At 38.4% G+C, this 7,505-nt stretch overlaps 1 pseudogene; it reads right to left on the bottom strand.

The window, feature by feature from the left end:
• Window positions 1–6,752: 6,752 nt before the first annotated feature.
• Window positions 6,753–7,115, bottom strand: LOC118728324 (annotated as a pseudogene).
• Window positions 7,116–7,505: the final 390 nt, after the last annotated feature.

The following is a 7,505-nucleotide window of genomic DNA, read 5'->3' as shown; positions in this document are numbered from 1 at the left end:
CACACCTAGGTTGCAGGCTCCTTCCCGTCCCTGGTCGGGGCTTGTGCAGGAGGCAACCAAACAAGGTGTCTCTCCCACATCAGTATTTCTCTCTGTCTTTCCCTCCCTTCCCTCTCTCTAAAAATCAATGGAAAAATATCTTCAAGTGAGGAGTTAAATAAATAAATAAATAAATAGCATTCAATTATTACAATAAATCGTGTACAATGAAAAGTATAATTTGTACAGGTTGAAACTTTTAAATGGGCACTTAAATTTCTTTACCAAATTTCTCCTGTTAGTTAAATTTTTTTCAGCCCTCTCACCCTCTCAAGCATTGTCTCAGACCTTATCTTTCTTTTCTTTTTTTTCCCATATGGTACCTCACCTTTGTTCCTAATATCTTTTTCTCTTCCCGTCCCTGGTTCCATTCCTCTCAATGGCTGCTTTAGTAACCTATGTTCTTGGATTTATTCATATTCCCTCCATAGACTTGTTAACAACTTCCCTTATCCTTGTCTACTTAAGCATTTAGTCACCATTATCATAATTGTTCTGAAAATAGCCTTGATAAATGGGCCATCCCAGAAGATCAGCAATTTCTAAAGGTAATAACACCTTGAGCAAATAAATGATTTTATGATTCACTCCTTTCATGACCCTCATAAAAGAAAGAAAATTGTTATATGATAAGACTATAGAAGTAATTAAGTGTTGTAAGGATTCAATAGTTGTTGAGATGGGTTTGGTCTGCTCAAATAATTGCTTTGATGTTAGGAGGATTGTATCCGTTAAGTATAGGTTTTCATTGAAAGAAATGTGTGTTCATTAGAAAACTTCAAAGAGTTAAAAACCTTTTAGTGGTTAAGTTGTACACTTAATTCTAATTGCAGCCCTGTGACTTGAGTTTTTAACATGATCATGAGATTTTTTTTTCACTCAGAGTAATACCTGATTTAATAAAAAGTTTGTATTGCAGATTTTATTTTTTAAGAATGAGTTAAGACTTTTTAGTCCCTAGAGTAACCTGCCTATTAGTTATTTACAAGAATCCTAAGGATCTGGATTAAGTAAGGATTCACTATTTTGATTTAAAATTAATTACAACTATTAAATAATTTGAACTTGAAAATAACTCATATAAATAATTTTCTCTATCAGAGAAGGAAGTTTTTTTATTAGGATAGTAATTGAAATAGCCTTAACAAAAAATGTCTTCTGAACTAGTGTTTTATCTACCACTTGAACCACTAGGTGGCACTAACAAGCTTTTACCAAATATGTACTCTGAATGATGTATAAGACACTCCTTGAATGCTTTCCACCTGTAAACAATATCCAATACCACCACTATCAACAGGAATACAAATTCGAGCCATCTGTTTAAGAAAAATGGTATAAAGTTATGGCTCTAGACAACAATAAATGTTATTAACATTAGCAAATTACTAGCTGCTTCAGAAGCTATTTGCATTGCTGACAAAAATACTGAGAATTCAATCAAAATATCGATACAAGGCACCATGATGTAGTGAAAAAAAACACTGGACTTAGAGTCAATAGTGCTGGTTCTGTTTATAGCTCCACCACCAACGATCTTGGCATTTTGAGTAAGTCACTCAACCTGTCTGGTTGCCAGTCTCCTAGTCAGTGAAATAGGGAAGGAAAAAAACCAACAGCTTTTTTTTTCTACAAAATTCCTGAAAGTTCTAGCATGGAAAACAAATGAAAGCAAGGCTGACTGGATGGGGTGGAATGTTAGGAGGAGAAGGATGTATGGACATACTTTCTGCTCTACTTCCCATCACTGTCTGGTTCAGGCGTCTTCAAACTACGGCCCGCGGGCCACATGCGGCCCGCAGAGGAGTCTGATCCGGCCCGCCAGGTTTTTTGGGCAGTGAGCGCAGCCGAGGTGTTACAGTAGGAATTAGTAGTTCATATAGTCCGGCCCTCCAGCTCTCTGAGGGACCGTGATCTGGCCCCCACTTTAAAAAGTTTGAGGACCGAGAGAATCCAAGATGGCTGCTCGGGTAGGCAACTAGCCGCAGCCGCACACAACAATTTCAACAAAATACAACTAAAATATAAAATGGACATTACCCAGAACTACAGGAAAGTCAACTGACTGGAAATTCTACAACAAGAAGCAAGGAGAAAACCAGAAGGAAGCGCGGAGGAGCTGTAAAAGCCCAAGGTACGGAGACACGCGGCACACGCAGAGAGGACAGAGCCGGAGAGGAGGGAGGCCGAGTGCCTGGCTGGCGGTCCCAAGCGGGAAGCAGAGAAAAGCTCCGACTGTGCTGGGCCCAGCTCCAACTGCTCTGAACCCCAATTCTAGGCCAGACCCCGGGGACCCAGGCTCATCCATAGGGAGCCGGGCTGTAAGGCGGGACTCCGGGGAAGTGGCGAAAGGAGGTCCCGGAGGGGCGCACACTGCACGCAGAGAAGGGCCGGCCGGCTGTGCCGCGGGATTGCCCTGACGGGAAGGAGACAGGGGCTCCAGACTGCTCTGAACACCACCTCCAATCCCACTACCAACTGAACTGAACCCCAATACCGGACTCATTGGGGGAGAGCATAGACAGTTTGGCAGCAGGCGAAAATCGAGGGCACCTTTCTCTCAGAGGCGCTCCCAACAAGTACTGAAGGACCCTGAGTCTCAGGAGTCGCATAGGGCGGGGCTGACAGAAGCCAAGGCTGTAGGCTCCACCCTGAAACCCTGCCCCATCAGGAAAGCTGCCTGCGAAAATGCCTAAACCAAATAGATCACAAAGGAAAGAAATGGAGGACAAAAAGCGACTGGATATAGAGTTCAAAACCACACTTATAAGGTTGTTCAAGAATCTCCTAGAAAAGGCCGATAAAATAAACAAGACCTATGAGGATATGAAAAGGGATCAACTAGAAATAATAAGGGATCAACAAGAAATAAAGAATACATTGTCTGAAATAAAAAATATTTTACGGAGTCCTAAAACCAGAATGGAAGATCGCAAGAATCAAGTCAAAGATTTGGAACATAAAGAGCCAGAAGATACTCCTCCGCAGACGCAAGAAGGCCAGAGAATCCAGAAAGTTGAAGATAATGTAAGAAACCTCTGGGACAACTTCAAGCGAACCAACATCAGAATTATGGGGGTCCCAGAAGATGAGAGAGAGCAAGATACCGAAAACATACTGAAAGAAATAGTGACAGAAAACTTCCCCCACCCGGTGAAAGAATTAGACTTACAAGTCCAGGAAGCGCACAGAACTCCAAACAAAAGGAACCCAAAGAGGACCACACCAAGACAAATCATAATTAAGATTCCAAGAGCAAAAGACAAAGAGAGAATATTAAAAGAAGCAAGAGCAAAGAAGGTAGTTACCTATAAAGGAGCACCTATACGATTGTCAGCTGATTTCTCAACAGAAACCATGCAGGCCAGACGGGAATGGCAAGAAATATTCAAGGTGATGAATAGCAAGAACCTACAGCCAAAGATAATCTATCCAGCAAAGCTATCACTCAGATTCGAAGGTCAGATAAAGAGCTTCACTAATAAAAAAAAGCTAAAGGAGTTCATCACCACCAAACCAGATTTATATGAATTGCTGAAGGGGGTTCTTTCAGAAGAGAAAGTAAATAAAGATAAAAATTATGAACAACAAATACGTAACTATCAACAAGTGAATCTAAAAACCAAGAAAACTAAAAAAAAAAAATCTGAGGAACAATATTAACTGTTGAATATAATAGAATCAGAGGTATGGAAGGGGAGTGAACTGTTTATTCTTGGGGAAAAGGGGAGAGGGGGATGTGGGAAGAGACTGAACATAGACTGTGCACCTATGGATGAGGACAATGGGGGGTGGGGAAAGGGCAGAGGGTGGGGTGAGAAGGGGGGGGAAGGAACATTTGTAATAATATGAACAATAAAAATTTATTTAAAATAAAATAAAATAAAATAAAACAATAAAAAATAAAAATAAAAAGTTTGAGGACCCCTGGGACCGTCCAATCCATGGTCTGTCTCCATGGCCCAGAAAATAATAATCTGAGAGCAATGAAATAGAAAATTTGTATGGTCCCTTCTGTTCCAGAAATCTGGTTCCACGTATGTAGCTCTGTGCAAATTCTTAAACATTTTCTCTTTATTTGCCCAATTCCAGGATATAGTACTCACGCTTAATTTACTCTTTTACAAATGAGTAAACGGAGACTGAGTAATTACTGTCTTTTTAAAATTCATCTATCCAGAACTTCTCACTATATATATATATATATATATATATATATATATATATATAAAGAGAGAGAGAGATTATATAGATATAGATATAGATATAGATATAGATATAGATATAGATATAGATATAGATATAGATATAGATATAGATATAGATATAGATATAGATAGATATAGTATTAAACTTTCTTTTAAGAAAAGTATAGATTCACATGCAGTTGTAAAAAATAACAGAGAAATCCATGTACCATTTACTCAGCTTCCCCCAAAGGTAACATTTGCAGAATTATGGCACTATATCACAACCAGTCATTGGCATTAAGACAATCCAGAGCAATTCCACCACCCCAGAAATCCCAGTGTTGTGCTTTCAAAGCTACACCCGCCTTCCTCCTTAGTATCCCCACCCCAGGAACCACTAATTTGTTCTCCAGTTCTTTAATGTTGTCATTTCAAGAATGTGATATAAACGGAATCATATAGTATGTAGCCTTTACAGTATTAACATTCTCACTCGTCATTATTCTCTGTAGATTTATCCAGATTGTCCCATCTATCAAACATTCATTCTGTTTTATTGAAGAGCACTCCATGATATGATGTACCACAGATATTTAATTATTCATCCAGGAAGATTATCTGAGTTGTTTTTGGTTTTGGCTTTTATGAGTAACGCTGCTATAGCATTTGTGTACAGGTTTTCATGTAAACATAAGTTTTCATTTCTCCAGGATAAGTGCTCAGGAGTGATATTGCTGAGTCATTATGTAAGTGCATGTTTATTTTTTTATTAAACTATTATTTGTGTACATATCTTAGAGAGAGTAAAGCAACAAGCAGACTGTCAAATTATAGCAGGAAGGGTAGGGAGATCTGGGGGAGATAATAGATCAACCGAAGGACTTGTATATACATGCATATAAGTACAACCAATGGACACAAAATTCTGGGGAGGGGAGGGAGGGTATTTATGGAAGGGGGGATGGTAAGTGCATATTTAGTTTTCTAAATATATTTTCATTGATGTCAGAGAGAAAGGGAGAGGGAGAGAGAGAAACATTAATGATGAGACATAACCATGCCTCCTGCATGTCCCTTACTGGGGATTGAGCCCACAACCTGGACATGTGCCCTTGGCTGGAATAGAACCTGGGACCCTTCAGTCCGAAAGCCTGATGCATTGAGCCAAACCGGCTAGGGCCATGTTTAATTTTTTAAGGAACTGCTAAATATTTTTCAGAACAGGTATACCACTTTACATTTCCACCAGCAATGTAGTGTTTTCACTACTTTTTTGAATTTTAGCCATTCTGATAAGTGTGTAATGGTAGGTCACTGTGGTTTTAATTTGTATTTTCTTAATGCTAATGATGTTACACATCTTTGCATGTGCTTATTTGCTCTTCGTATATTCTTTTTGGTGAAATATCTTTTGTTCATTTTTGAATCGGCTTTTTTGTTTTGTACTGTCGAGTTTTAAAAGTTCTTTATGTATTTAAACACTGGTCTGTCTTTTCATCCTCTTAACAGGATCTTTCATAAAACATACATTTTTCATTTTAATCAAATTTTTTTATGGATCATTTTTTGGGTCAAATCTAAGAACTCTTTGTCTATCTCTAGATTTCAAAGATTTTTTTCTGTGTGTTTTTCTGAAATGTTTATGATTTTGTAATTTACATTTATATAGTGGATCTATTTTGAGATAATTTTTGGATAAGATTTGAGGTTTAAGTTGAAATTCTGTTGTTGTTTTTTTAAGAAAATATATTTTATTGAATTCAGAGAAGAACAGAGAAGGAGAGAGAGAGAAAGAAGCATCAATGATGGGAGAAAATCACTGATGGGCTGCCTCTTGCGTGCCTCACCCTGGAGACTGACTGACATGTGCCCTAACCTGGATTGAACCATGACCTCCTGGTTCATAGATCAACAGTCAACCACTGAGCCATGCCTACCGGGTGAAATTCTGTTTTGTTTTGTTTTGTTTTGTTTTTGTTTTTGTTTTTGTTTGTTTGTTTTTTAATGAATTTGCTCCAATTGCACCACTACCATTTTTTTTTCTTTTTAGCAGCACCATTATTTTTAAAGGCAATTTTTCTTTCACTGAATTGCATTTGTAACTTTGTCAAGAATCAGATAGGCATATTTATGTGGATCTATTTACTGGCTCTCTATTATATTCTCCTGTTTAATGTGTCTATCTCTCCACTGATAACACACTGTTTTGATTAATGAAGCATATAAAAATCATAAAATTGGGTAGATTGATTCCTCCCACTTCATTCTTCTTTTTCAAAATTGTTTTAACTCTTCTTCTTCTTTACTTTTCTATACATTTCAGAATGGTCTTGTTTATAGCTACAAAAATCATGCAGAGATTTTGATAGAAATTGCATTAAATTTATATATTAAATCAGGGAAAATGGACATCTTTACTATATTGTATCTTCCAATCAATGAACATAGTATGTTTCTCCATTTATTTAGACCTTTTTTTTTTTTTTTTTAAACAGAGGTCAGCTTTTATTGACCTCTGTGTTGCAAAAGAGCCAGTTTAGTCAAAAAGACCAAAGCCCATGTCATCATCAGACTCCTCAGATTCTTCTTTCTTTGCTTCCACTTTCTTCTCCTCAGCTGGGGCAGCAGCGGTGGAGGCGGCAGTGCTGGTGTAGCACCAGCTGCCCGGCAGGTCCACCAGCCCCTACATTGCAGATGGGACTCCCAATGTTGACACTGGCCAGAGCCGTTGCAAACAAGCCTGGCCAGAAAGGCTCACCATGTACACCAGCTGCTTTACTGAGGGCATTGATCTTATCCTCGTCACCTCACTTCATCATCGTGCAGGATGAGGGCCAAGTAGATGCAGGCGAGCTCCGGCACGGAGGCCATGGCGAGGGTGGGTGCTGGGCGAGCGCTGCCAGGAGCACCCAACGGGACCTTAGCTTCCTCGGAAGAACCGAGCACCTTGCCGGCAGCTGGGGAAAGGGGCTAGACCTCCTCTTATTTATTTTACTAGTGTTTCATAATTTTCAGTACAGACATCCTTTTTTTTTTTTTTTTTTTTTTTTTTACATTTGTACCTAAGTATTTTTAATGTTTTAATTGATTATAAATGGTATTATGTTTTTATTGTTGGTGTCGACATATTAATTGTTAGTATATAGAAACATAATTGGTTTTAATATGCTCATTTTGTATCCTGTGGCCTTAATTAATTGTAGGAGGTTTTTTGTAGATCTCTTGAGATTTTCTATGCAGACTGTAAATAAGGATAGTTTGTATTTCTTCCTCCTT

This window comes from Pipistrellus kuhlii, unplaced genomic scaffold (genome assembly GCF_014108245.1).
Source record: "Pipistrellus kuhlii isolate mPipKuh1 unplaced genomic scaffold, mPipKuh1.p scaffold_m20_p_3, whole genome shotgun sequence".
Taxonomy (NCBI): Eukaryota; Metazoa; Chordata; class Mammalia; order Chiroptera; family Vespertilionidae; genus Pipistrellus; species Pipistrellus kuhlii.
Note: the sequence above shows the minus strand (reverse complement) of the source record. Positions and strands in the feature narration are given on the sequence as shown.